Genomic DNA, 14,428 nt, shown 5'->3' with positions numbered 1-14,428 from the left:
TGGTACATCAAGATAATACCTTAGGAGGGCACAGGGTTACAATGGCAGTCCTTTTCCAACAGCATGGGTAAGAAGGCACAGGCAGGTTTGTGGAGATGGATGAGCTACAAGGCATGGTTCTGGCCGGTTCACACACAGGACAGTGATCACAGAGGAAGAGTGAGATGATATATTGTATTATTTGTTTCGATTATCCCTGGCGCATCTGTGAGAAAGGGATCTGTGGAGCTTTCAGACAGGGTGCGAAAAGGTGGGGCCACGACCGCACTGTGCGTGGCACTGCAGAAGGGAGAGAAGCCTTTTCATACCATTGAAGTGAGGCCTAGTCTAAAGATGGAGTTGAGGGCACAAAAAATGGAAGCCAAGTGTCTCCCGCAATAGCCCCACTTATGCTAATGTTAGCATACGGGCAATGGAGGCGTCCCCAGCGAATGCGCAAGCAAGTGGTTTATTTTGTGCTAAATCTGTGAGGGGGGCCCAAACGACCCCTCACTCCCACACATTCCCCCCTTTCATTACATCTAAAGTAACAAACTAATCCTTATTACGATTTTCACTCCGATAGTACTCTGCTTCCTCCACTGCCTCGTCCCATGCGGGAGTCCCTTTTATTGGCATCCACGCTCAAAACACACCTCGTAGGCTTTGACCCCTCCTGGCATATTCATCTGGTGTGCATGTCATATATTGTCCCCCATCCCCATCCAGGTCCACCCACACCTGTGGCTCCTTAATGGTGGTGTGGTATAAGTTATCTACCCTGTCCCCATGCTGGTGATATACAGCTGTCAGGCGATACTTTGGTGGATTTGGCTCCCCAGTCTGTATTTGAGCATCTATCATGGTTGCTACCATTGTCGATTTGCCCATTGGAACCAACATCATTGTTGAACTAGGCATAGATTTTGCACAACATCGTATGCCCATCTGGCACACACAGAAAAATAGCAAAAGAAAAACGATGACTGGAACAAAAATGTTCATCATGACGCTGAACCATGATGGTATCCAATGAAAAATGACATTGAACCAGTTGCTCGGCTCTATTCCGCCTTCCTTCCGCATTCTTTCCCCAGGCTGTGCACTGCCGAGATGACGTGGGAAAGGGTCCCATTATCCGCGTCTTCAGAAGGTACGAATGTACAACATGTGCTCCCAATTTTTCGGCAAACACCGCCATCCATTGCTGTGAGAAGGTCCAGGACGTACCGGTTCTGCATTGTCATTAGGCGTAGAGCTCGAAATTCCACTTTTATGACGTTGAACCCTTCTTCAGTGTCATTGGCCAGTTGGATCAGCTCCCAGCGCACGATTTGCAGCCATTTGCGTTTGTTTGCGCTTGAAGTCCTGGCACCAGGAGGGAAGCAAAGAAGGTTTCAGCAGAATTGAACAGTTTTTATTTGTACGGAATCTCAGCAAGGAGGTCGGATGATTTGCTGGAGATATAGTTGGATGACCTCCTTTTGCGGCATACCCTGTCCTGTAGTTCGTTTTCAGACAGGATGTCGTAAGTGGAAGGCTCTGCTGTTGATGGCTGGGGTGCTGCCGATATGTCCGTGGAATTTTCCCCCCCTTGGATATGGCTTTCTGGAATCACCATTAGCGCTGAGTGCAGTGTGGCCAGGGCACATGTACCCCTCATGGATGCTACGAGATGCAAGTATGCTTGTTTGCCATATACCCAATACATGTCCATGAGTGCTGCTGTGCCCTTTTTCATGTCTGGGATGATAATTGTTTTGTTGCATTTTCTGTTTGAGCCCATTTGCACCTTTCCCTCGCCATGGAAACAGAGTTCGTGTTCATTTTCTTTCTGTGTTTTGATGGGTTTCTCGAGAGCTGTGACCCATGTGAGCTTTGCAATGTGTTGGGACCAGACAGGAGTGCATGTTTCCTTGAACCATTGAAAGTTCTCCTCAGTAAGTCCTCGCAACGCTTCTGCTTTGCACGTCATCGTCTCATCATGCCATTTGTTTTCTGTGAACCGTGTCCCTCTAATAACAAAAATGGTTCTTTGATGCAAATCACTCCTTGCGGCTTACTCGTGCAGGTTTTCTTGTTCTGCAGCATTTCTATTGTAACTGTGTGTGACTGGAAGGTGCTCCGAATCCTACACAATACAAGATGAATTAAACATTGGGCATCCGACAAGGGCACTTCTTGAGGTATAAGTATTTTAGGTGTACCTGAGGCGTGTGGTATGAGAGAGCAGACATAACAGCTCTCAATCGAGGCTTGTTTTGCTGTTGCACTCATGTCTGAGTACCACTTGTTTGATTCATCTGGGTGGCGGGGTCTTCAATTTCATCTAATCCCAGGCCATGGTATACATCGTACCTTTTCCCTCCCGCCCCCTTTTCCGTCTCCTCCTCCCCCCTTCCATGTTATTTATCATTTTAACTCTCCTGTATTTTATGGGAAAGACATCTGCCCATATTGCATTGCTTACTTCACTATCAGTTTGCCAAGTCTGTGGTATCGGAGGGTCTTGGGTAGTTGAGGTATATGGGTTAAACTGTATTACAGTGCCTTGTGAGGTAGGTTCTGTGGTTGCATGTGCATTGGTATATGTCAGATCAGGCTCACCGAACCATGAATAATCACTGTCATACTCATTAGTCTCATTATCATTGCCTAAACCCATAGCAGCAAGTGGAAAAACAGGGGTTTTGACAGTTCGGTTTTTATGCAACGTAGTGAGATTGTCGTTTGCAGAGCCATTATGTTTCCACATTGTTTCAAAAAAGGTAGCAGGTGCTCCCCTCGAGAAAGAACATGGCATGGTAACCTGTTCTGAGATGAGAGTTTGCAGCACACGCTTTTTGCTCACTGTACCTTTCACAGATGGGAAATATCCATCTGCATATCAGTCTTTGTCCCACCCACATGGGCAGTCTAGCACCGAAATGCTATGGCAATTCCTCTCTGAACAAGAGTACCAACAGCAACCCCATACACGTGTTTCAGCCTTGTTGGGCCTCATCAGTGAGGTGAAGCTTTGCCTCAGGGTGACCAACCCCAAGTTCCTGCAAATATTTCAAAAAAGGTAGCAGGCGCTCCTCTCCAGAAAGAACATGGCAGAAAAGCGTGTGCTGCAAACTCTCATCTCAGAACAGGTTATCGTGCCATTTTCTTTCTGGAGAGGAGCACCTCCTACCTTTTTTTAAATATTTGCAAGGAACCTTTTTTCAAATGTTTCCACATTGTTATAACTTCAGCCCATATGAGGCTTGAGCCTTAACGTATCAGGTTTACCCCACTCCCCCCTCTTTCATATACCCAATTATGAAAGTAAATGTCCAATACAAGGCAGCGAAAAATAACATCACGTAAATACTATTGCTGTAAATGCTAATCCACATTCACAATTGTACCATTTATTTATTCTATCATCTACTCTATCACTATCTACATTTGAGTCGTTGTTAGTGAGGACCCTCTTTTCCGTCATATTTCCACCTGAAGGGGTAATATAAAATGGTTAAGTACAATGCAAAAAACTTTTCATACTTCTATACATATTTTCTTTTCGATCATTACCACATTATCTACTTTTAATTCATATACTTCTATTTCACTTCATAAATGTTTTTTGAAAAATATTTACTTATTTATAACACATAAAAAAAACATCAAATTACTGAAAGATGCAGAGAGATAGAGTGAGGTGAAGAGAGAGAGAGAGATGTATACTGTAAACTTTTAATGCAATTCTCTGCACATGTTTCTTTATCGTACAATTTTCTTCATTTCATATTTCTCAAAAATTATTTTCTAAATTTTGTTTGCACATTACACATCTGTATTTTAACCACTTGCAACTTCTGCACTCTGTAGTTGGTCACTTTGAGGAGTTGTGCTATCGTGTGCTCTTCTCACATCTGAGAGGTTCGCCCAATATTTCAACCCCTTGACCTCCACTGCAGTTGATGTGCAATAGATAACCTCTTAGGGACCGTTAAACCGTCGGGAGTTCCATCCCCGCATGAAACTTCGCACATACACATTTTCTCCTGGCATTAACTGACCAGTTGGGCTATCCTGTGCTGGCGTTGTTGTAACTTTCTCACTGTTCTGTGTAAATGGTGGTGCTATTTGTTTTGTTATGCTACACACTGCGCGTGCCAGTTGGGTAATGTATTCCTTAAATACATCCTTAAACACATCCCCCAGCACTGTGGCAGCTCTGTGAGCGTCTGATGCTCTCCTTACTGGTGAGAATGGCGTATGAATGCGTCGTCCCGTCACTATTTCGTGGGGGCTCAAATGTTGCTCTTTACTTGGCTGTGTTCTGAGTTGGAACAGTTCTAGAGGCAAGCAATATACCCAGTTATTTTTAAGTGTGTTGCACAACTTGGACAATTTGCTTTTCAGCAGGCCGTTGATCTTTTCTACCATCCTGTTTGCCTACGGTTGATAAATCGAACATAATTTGTGGTTTACACCTAAAGATTTCGTCACTTCCTTGAAAAGATAATTTACAAAATGGGTGCCATTGTCTGACCTGCATCGCATATGCCCCCACCTTGAGAAAACCTCTCACCAAAAACTTCACTGCGCACTTTGCATCTGGGTGTGGACATGGCCCCACTTCCACCCACTGTGAGAATGGGCAAACTATTACAATGAGGTACCTTGCTCCATTACATCTCTCTCCCATGTCTGCATAATCAATGTGGAGCTCTCTAAAAGGCCCCACTGGATGCGCTAGTGTTCCTCGCAGTGTTCTAAGAGTCATCCCTGAGATGTATGTTTGGCATGAAGTGCATTCTATTGTAAATTTGGACAAATGCTCCTGCGAATTCGGGACAAACCACTCTTCCTGAATCTCTGCTGCAATGTGTTGTTTAGTTACATGTGTTGGGAAGTGTAGTTGTTGAAATGCTATCTCTAACAATTCTACTGTCATCACCACCTTTCCTGTCAGTTCTTGTCGCCATATCAAATCTGTTGGTGATTGTTTGCATGATATGATATGATAGTTTATTTATATAGCGCCTATACAGAATGAGTTTCAAAGGGCTTCAAGGCAAGGGAGGGAACAAGGGAAAATACAATGACATTCATACAGGCCATGAACAGTAAGGATGTGAAATTAACTATCGTACTCAGCCTGACGACATTTCAGATAGTGCAAGAGCTAAGACATAGATAAGGAAGGGAGGGGGAGAGTGGGAAGGACATGGAAACAGACAGGCGACTACCGTACTAGGCCTGACGACATTTCTGGTAGAGCCGGAGAAAAACAAAAGGTGAGGGAGAGGGTTGCAGAAAGGGAGGGGGGGGACAAAACAAGCGACTATCATACTAGGCCTGACGACTTTCAGATAGTGCTGGAGAGGTGGTGGGGAGGAAAGAAAACAGTAATGGGAGGGTGGAGGAAACAGATGAGGTTGCTATCATATTAGGTCCAGGAACAATTCTGATAGAGTAAGTGCTTAGAAGAAATTAAGGGGAGGAGATAGGAAAAGGGAGAAGGGAAAGGAGGAGAGAACAAGAGAGTAAGCAGTCAAAAAGAGTGGAGAAACAAGAGTGGTATGTCCCCATAATTCTTGTTCTCCTAATGGTGCATGTTTTTTTAATTCAATTACTTGTACAATTGGTGTGTGGCTGTATCCTTCTTGCATGTCTGAACTGGTTGTTCTAAAAGTTGTGGGACATTAAAGTATGCTGCTTCTTTTGCGGCAGCATCTGCCGCGTTCCCCAGCGAGATCGCGTCTGTGTTATTGGTATGTGCTTGGCACTTCACCAATGCTACCACTGATGGTTCTGCTAGTGCTTCTATTAAATCATTCAATAGTGCTGCATGTTGTACTGGCGAACCATCTGCCCTTCTAAACCCTCTTCTTCGCCATCGTGACAACCCTGAGTGCACCGTTGTTGTCACAAATGCTGAGTCTGAATATATTGTCACAGCACATCCTCTAGCTGTATGTAGAGCTTCAATTAGCGCTATTAGTTCTGCTGCCTGCGCTGAATAATGTGAGGGGAGGCGTTTCTGTACGATAACTTCATACCCTTCTTCTTCCGTTCTTACCACTGCCGCCCGACATGTTTTTCACCTGTCTCACTGTCTATTGATGCTGACCCATCCACAAAATATATTTCCCCCTCCTCTAGTGCATTTTCACTTTCTATTGGAATGTCATCTTCTTCTCCTTCATATGTGGCGCAATATTGTACCTGTATGTCTTCTACCGTGCATGGCTCAGTAATGAATGTGGATGGGTTCACTGTCTTACATCTCACCACATGAAAGTGTGGACTGGATATTATGATCTTGTATGCTGTTGCCCTTTGCGTGGTAAGGGTGGATTTGGACCTTTATAAAATGGCAAAAAGTGAGTGCTCCACGTACAATGTCACCGAATAACCCATCACAATGGTGACGCTTTTTTCTATAGTGAAGGCCGCTGCTGCGAGAGCTTGTTCGAACACGAAGTGGCCCTGCATTACCGAATCTAGTGTGCTGCTGTAGTAGGCCAAGGGCTTGTGGCCTAATGATGTCTGTTGTGTTAGAACTGTGGTCATTAATATGCCATTGCAATGTGAAAACAAGTAGAACTCCCGGTCATAATCCGGGTTCGCTAAAACTGGTGCATGCGCGATGAGGTCTTTTAATGTGAAATATTGGGTCATCATTTCTTGTGTCCATTTTCGGGGGACGCTGTTCTTTTGTGCTTCTTTTAAGCCCTGTAATAGTGGGCGCGTGTACGCTGCATAATCAAGTATCCATGCGGGGCAGTAATTGCGAATGCATTTCTTTAACTGTCTTTGGTATCATCAAGTGGCGTATTGCTGCTGCTGTCCTGTCAGGTATGATTCTTTTGCCTGTTTACATGTACCCAAACCTTCCCTTGGTTATCATGTTTTCACACTAGGATTTGGGCAATTTTGCTTGTAATAAATTCTTAAAAAACAAAGGTTTTATAATACTTTTGTTGTTTGTCATAAAAGGCTGTCCTCAAGGTGAAGCAGTATTGACTTTATTGGGTTTCCCTTGAGGGCAGGTATTTCTTAAAAAGACCCCCACTGATCCCTAGATGATATCTTTACTGGGAGGTGGGTATGTTTGCTACATCTGGGACCTAGGGTCCTCACGTCAATTTCTTTATATTCTTCTTTTTGTGTTTTTCTTTACTCCTTTTTCTTGATGTTAATGATATAAAGAATTTTTCTTTATATATCTCTGTGTATTAGGTACACGATAATGATCCTTGATCAGCCCTTATCTTCATTAGGGTTGACCAAACTGTATTCTGGCGTATTTCGTTCAGTTATGCCGATATAGTGTATGCCTAAGTAGAGTACCTCGGCTAAGTAATATTGCAGCTTACCTTTGTCCACCTTGTATCCTTTTGTGGCTAGTAAATTTAGCAATGATATCAAATCAGTCCTGCACTGTTCTTCACTTTTACTGCAGAATAGCAGTTCATCCACATACTGGATTATTGTGCTCTCTACGTCCACATTACCAAGATCTTCATGCAATATTCTATTGAAAATGCTGGGGCTCTCGCAGTACCCTTGTGGTAATCTACAATGCTCATATCTGTTGCCCCCCAATGTGAATGCTGTGAGATACCAACAACTCGGGTCAAGTGGCACTGAGAAGAAGGCATTCTTCAAATCCACTACCGTGAAACAAGTAGCATCTTTAAGTATGCTACATAAAATGGATGCCGGATTTGGCACTGGAGGGAATTCTTTCTGTATAATGTCATTAAGTGGGTGTGGGTCCTGTAGCATCCTCCAAGCCCCGCCCCTCACTTTTTTGATCGGATAAATCGCTGTATTACAAGGAGAAATTGATGGCACTACTATACCTTGTTCTAATAATGGATTTATTGTTTCTTTTATTCCCTCCTCTGCTTCTCATGATAATGGGTACTGTTTTACTCTAGGCAGTATTGCACCTGGTTTCAATTTTATTTTTATGGGCATGACCTCTTGTAATAGCCCTACGTCATGTGGGCCTGTAGACCATAATTCTGGCAGCACCTTTTCCATATCTTCCCCAAATATAGTGGGTGGCACACTAACACTAGCCATGAGAGGGTTGTGTATTTCTTGGTGCTGTATCATTATGTCACATAGTACACTTATTTCCATTATTATTTCCCCATCAGTATCATTATCAGTTAACAATTCCTTGGCAGTTAAATCACGTAAAGCTATGTTCGGGTCTATGCACAGCACTGTTGTCCATTCGCACCCATGTGTGTCCAGTCCTATTACCGCAATACATTTGCTTGAAACCTGTACCCCTTCCAAATCAATAGACAATATCGTGCCAGGTATAACATCTGAATTTACAATTGGGCGGAAGACAAAATCAGAAGGCACTTTCCAATCCTTGCGTGTTATCTCAGGCACCACTCTAGCAAACACCCGTATTCCATAAATTAACATGTCCATGTCTATGGCCACCCCTCTTACCGCAATTTCATTTGTCATAGTACTTATCATCAACATTGCTCTTACTGGACACACCCCGCAAGTGGAGCACACTATCCCTCGTTCTGTGAAGGAGATGGTCACATTCAATTTGCTCAGGAGGTCCCTTCCCAACAAATTTATTGGCGAGTTTTCATGATATAGTAGAGGTGCTCACACTGTCTTTCCCCCCACCGTTACGTCTAGATTTTTTGTGTAAGGAACTTTTAAAAAGCCCCAGAGAACCCCTGCATTTCCAAATTCTTTCCAGAGAGCAGGAACTGGCCTTCCATGAGGCATGATTTTTCAGTTCCCGAGTCCACCATAAAGATTAACTGTTTGTTGCCTATCTCCGCCCCCACTAGTGGTTCCTCTTCTGCACGTAGGGTAGTTGATAGGACTGGACACGCAAGTGCTTTCTGTGGGCTGTCCTAATCTGCATATGTCTCTGTTCCTTGAACAGAGAAAACATTGTCCCCCACTACTGCTGTGCCATGAAAAGGTGCTGGCGCACCATTTGCAGCTGTTGCAAAAATGTTAGCGCTTGCTTTTCCTATCGTGTTCTGCCGTGCTACTTGTTGTTGCATGCCTCGCTGTTGTGGTTGCTGGCTCGGTTGCATTTGCTGTCTCAGTTGCATTTGCTGTGCTCTGTTGCGGTTCATTATAGCATTGTTCATTCTGCCCACTCCCACCCACTGGTAAACCATACGGACTGCCTGGATGTGGGTGGCCATACTGCTGTTCGTTTCCCATGGGAGGTTACCCTTGGTAATATCCCATTGCTCGCATTCTGCACTCTGTAGAAAAATGTCCCCACCTCCCGCAATTCCATCATGATCCTTGGGGCCCTCCCCTCATTCCTTGTCCCCCAAATCCTCTATTTCCCATTCCTCCAAATCCTCCTCTCTGTCCCCTGTACCCACCTTGTCGTCTTGGGGGTCTGCCCTGCCATGGGGGACCTTCGTACTGCTCTCCTTCCCATTGCTCCTGTCCGTTTGCGGACAAAGTTGCTGCCATCCTCGCTGGTGTATTTCCTGACCCCTCCTCTCCTTCCCCCTGCCTGTCAGTGGAGGTTGCTGAATTCCGTGCCGCGACCTTCACTAATTTATTCTGCACTAACTTTGCTTCATCTGACAACCTTCTCTGTGCTATCTCTTTTTCTCTTTCTTTGATCCTCCTACAATGGTGTACTATTATGCTCTGAATCTGTGGCCAGCCCTTGGCTTCTATCCCAGGTATTTTATCCAAGGCCTTCTGTACCTCCTTCGGGAGCCCTTTTTTAATTATAAAGTAGAACAGGGCGGTTGATTGGTCCCACGCCGTGCCTGTTTCAGATCTCCACAGGTCTTGCACCCGAAGGATGAATTGCATAGCCTCTTCCTCCTCTCCAATAGTGCATTGCATCACTAAATGTAAATCTGGAGTATCTGGAAAAGTTCTCCGCAATTCATCCCACACTTGCGCCTTTACATTGTTGAATGATGACCCATCATGGCAGTCACAGTTTATCGTTACCCCCAGGAAGCCGGCCTTCACCCACACTCCGTCTGCTTGGTCACTGACGGCGGACACTAGTAAACTTTTTACATCCCCTATGGCTAATGGTACCCCTGCTGTGTTCTTTCGGATGCATGTATCCACTTCCCCGCCCCACCCAAAAGTGGAGGGAGGAGTTTCAACACGTTATTTTTGTCCATCTGTGCCCATGGTATGTAGTTTGGTCTCCCTGCTCCCTTATGTATCAGAGGCATCTGTAGCTTGGCCTCACCTCCTTTTTTACTTACTGTTCCTTTATTTGTTTTACTTACCAACATGTTTCCTACTCTTTGCCTCAACCTTCCTTGCCACCTTGGGAGGCTTCCCTCCTCTTGGTCAAATCGAAATGGTAGCGGAGTCCTCGCCGCTGCTGCCCATTCTTCGTATTCATCTAGAACGCCCCATACTTCATCTATCTCTTCTTCTAACTCTCTTTCTCCTTGTGCCTCTCCTCCTTTGTTATCTGGTGTCCCCGGTCGTATTATTCTTACAGGTTTGCCATTTAAATGGAAGAGGAACTCTCCTGACTGCCACTCTTGTGCTTGCCCTTTCGGCATCAGTGCCAGTGACGGCAGGGATGGTGTAGATCGCCCCGCTACACTCGGCGGAGGTGTCAAATCGATTGCTACCAATGGTGGTACTTCCCCTAACCCTGGCAACATCTGGCCCTTATCACACAAGGCTCTTAGTCGTGTTATTTCCATTTGAGCGTGAGCGAGCTGTCTATCTAAATCTCCAGTTAACTGTGCTAGATTCACTGGAGGGACACTAGTTGGTCCGTATAGCCCTCCTGCTTCATATGGTGGCGGGGCTGTGGCAACGGCTGCTGCCGGGGTGCTTGGTGCTGGCACATACCGGGGCTCACTGTATCCCACAGCAGGCCTTGTCAGTAACGGGTAAAGTTTAGTGAGGTCATTCTCTCCTGTTTTTACTGTACGTTCATCCCCTGTAGCTCCCTCTCCCCCCTCCTGGGCTATGGGGTTTTCTACAAATGTCTCTTTACTTACCTCACCGCAGGGGCTGCCTCTTCTAACATTCTCCATAAGTCTAATACTTCCCGCCTATTTTGCAGCTGCTTTCCCCTGTATTTGGCTAGCAAATGGGTTGCTACAAGATCTAACACTCTTTTCTCAACAGACCCTCCCTCTGGCCATATTGTGGACGACCCTTCTCCTTTTATTTCAGTTAGCCATTGCTCGTGATATTTCTGTATTTTTTCCACTATACAAAGGGAGGTGTTGGCAAATATGCGCTAACGGAGTATTCCCCCATGACACCTTATTTTGTGTTCTTATGGGTATTCACTCTTTTTCTGAGTATAATTACACAATGCAATGTATCAAATGAACACCCTGTGTTGACACCTTTTTTCAACCTTATTTCACTGTCATCATCATAAATACCAATACCCTTTTTTACTTACACCTTTTTGCAGGAATCACAAATTGTTGCTAGCACTTTTCATCAATCCTTATTTCAGAGAACACATAGACACACATGTACTTATCAACAGACCGACACAATGTACTTCAACAACATTGAACATGTAACATGTACTATCTTTTGTTTTAGATCACCCCTTTGACCTTCTCTAGTTCTTTACCCCGTATTCGTATCTTCTCATTCAGTCCCCACCTCTGAGCCCCTTTACGCTACCTCTTTGGAGAATTCTGCTCACACGGAAAAAGAATATTCTAAATTACTACTCCGAGCCTCCTAAATATATGAGACTCCTACATTTTTCTCTTTATTTCCACTTTTCCCTGCACTGGTCGAGACAATGCTACACAGCGCTGCCTTCTACCCCCCTTCGGAGCTAGGATCCCGTATTCCTCTTTATCTCTTTTTCCACAACAACCTAACGGCCACATAAAGGATAGATAAGAAAAAAACTCAGTTCCACTCACACAGGCCCGAAACCCAACTTCCAGTTTTCACTTTCCCACTATTTTCGTCACCCTTGTCTCTTACACCCTTATTTCTCAATTTTTCCCTCTCCCCTGAGAATCTCACAACCAGTACTCACGTGTTCAGCCGGGTGGTCCGAGAGCCTCCGTTCACGGTCTATCCACAATCTGGGCCACACCCCAACCAAGTCGTGACCCGCCTTGGCAAGCAGTTAGTTGGGTATTTGCAAAGATGACGGGAATCCTTGGTACCTTTCGTTTTGTGCGTACACTGGTCAACCGCAGAGGCAATGGTTTTGCTGTGGGCATCCCGGGTCTTGCCGCATGGCACTGGGCCTCAGCGCACCTGTCTCGATCACGTCACGGGGGTCACCAAATGTAAAGGCTCACTCCCCGACTTACACATGCATATCCAAAAAAAATAAAACACACCAATGGGGAATGAGATAAGGAAAACAGGTAGCAAGATTTATTTGCTTTATATAGAGTTGGCATCCAGAGAACATCATTGCATAAGGGATCCCAATAGTTCAGGATTGGACGGGGAGCAAGGTAACATATGTATCCTTAGGTGCTGCTTTCTCTGAATTGGCTGCTCAGTTGGCGGGAGGGTGAGTGTCACAAGGTCCACCTGTCTGTGTCTAGGCGGGGTGAGGGTTAGGTCATGGTGAAATAGGGCAGACGCTAACTAAGTTGGCATGAAAAACTACCACTAGACATACAATAAACAGTGATCATTAGTACACCTTTGAGTAAATCCTTACAAATCTATAAATTGCATGCACATAATTATATCATCATTCATTAGGACTTATATGGGGTACCGGGTTTAGGGGTCTTGGTTGCCGCGATAACCTTGGGCATGTGGCAGGCCTGTGCTCATCAAAGCAATTATGTGGCACACTGACATTTGTTAGTTCTTGGGTGCAATATATGGGGACAGAGGTCTGGTTTTAGTAGGGGGCACTCTGGGGTGGGCTGCACAGCAGGGTCACACTTCTGGTACATCAAGAGAATACCGTAGGAGGGCACAGGGTTACAATGGCAGTCATTTTCCAACATCATGGGTAAGAGGGCATGGGCGGGTTTGTGGAGATGGATGAGCTACAAGGCATGGTTCGGGCCGGTTCACACACAGGACAGTGATCACAGAGGAAGAGTGAGATGATACAGTGTATTATTTGTTTCGATTATCCCCGGCGCATCCATGAGAAAGGGATCTGTGGAGCTTTCAGACAGGGTGAGAAAAGGTGGGGGTCATGAGCGTGCTGTGCGCGGTGCTGCGGAGGGGAGAGAAGCCTTTTCATACTATTGAAGTGAGGCCTAGTCCAAAGATGGAGTCGAGGGCACACAAAATGGAAGCAAGTGGTTTATTTTGTGCTGAATGTGTGAGGGAGGTCCAAACGACCCCTCACTCCCACACAGTTGTCACAACGATGCTGCAGATGCACTTGATGCAGTTCTGGAAGGATTGGCCGCAAACAGATGAGGTTATGACCCCTTTCAACCATGCGTTGTGGGATGTGGTGAACTGGTGGTGAGGTTGCATGGTTTAGCAGAAGGCACACCTTCCGAGGCAACAAGAACGCGCGACAGATGCGCTTTCTCCTTATTCCTGCGAGTGACGAGTCATTTACAGCTAGCGAACATAATAGGGTCAAATTCTTCCTCCTTTTGTCTAGGGATGAGGGTGCATGCAAATCCTGGTTGTCAGCCCACCTGTCAACAATGGCATTCTATGAGCATATCACAAACACCACTTCTTAGAACGCACTGCCGTTCGGGGTGGAAAAAGGGAACTCCAGCATTAAAAGACAATTGCACCCCCATAGATTTTGTAGACTTAGAGCATCTAATGAATGTCTTGGGATCGTTATGCCACTTGGATTTCGAGGTACTTCCCTTTAGGGCAGCTTTTCCCTTGGCATTCTTCACAGCCTTGAGGGGCAGTGAACTTGTACCGAGATCAGCAGCTGACGGTAGCAACCCAGCTTTGCAGGAAGGGGATGTGTCTGCTACAGCAGAAGGCATGACATTATTGCTATCAAAGACCTGCCCAGAAGGTTGGGGGAAGTACTGCTGCTAAAGTGTTTCCAATTACTGTCCTGTCATTTCGATGCTAAAATGTATGGCCATACAGTACATGGATGGCTATATTTTCCTTCATGCGGATGGTACACCATTAACGCTGTTTCAGTTCAAGAGGGTCTTACAAATGTGAGTGGACAGGGCCAACTTACCTCAGGGAAAGTACACCACCCATTAATTTTGCATTGGGACTGCGACAGCCAAATTCCTCGAAGGTTTGCCCATGGTGGCAATTCAGCAGATGGGTAGATGGTCTTCTGATATGTTCAGGTTGTATATCCGCACAGGCATATGAAGTCTCAGTCTCAATGGGGGTCTTTAGGGGTGGGTAGCACACAGTTTACGAGTGGTGGGGGAACAGGGTCTTCTTTATCCCACAAAGACAGCATTTCTGGACATGTACGCATAGGTGTTCAATTTATTTTCCTGTAGTCCTGGGCGAGTATCACATCATGTGGAGG

Source organism: Ambystoma mexicanum, chromosome 4q (assembly GCF_040938575.1).
Source record: "Ambystoma mexicanum isolate Mex_15411 chromosome 4q, UKY_AmexF1_1, whole genome shotgun sequence".
NCBI classification, from domain to species: Eukaryota; Metazoa; Chordata; class Amphibia; order Caudata; family Ambystomatidae; genus Ambystoma; species Ambystoma mexicanum.
The sequence above is the reverse complement of the archived record's forward strand: the minus strand, read 5'-3'. Positions refer to the sequence as shown.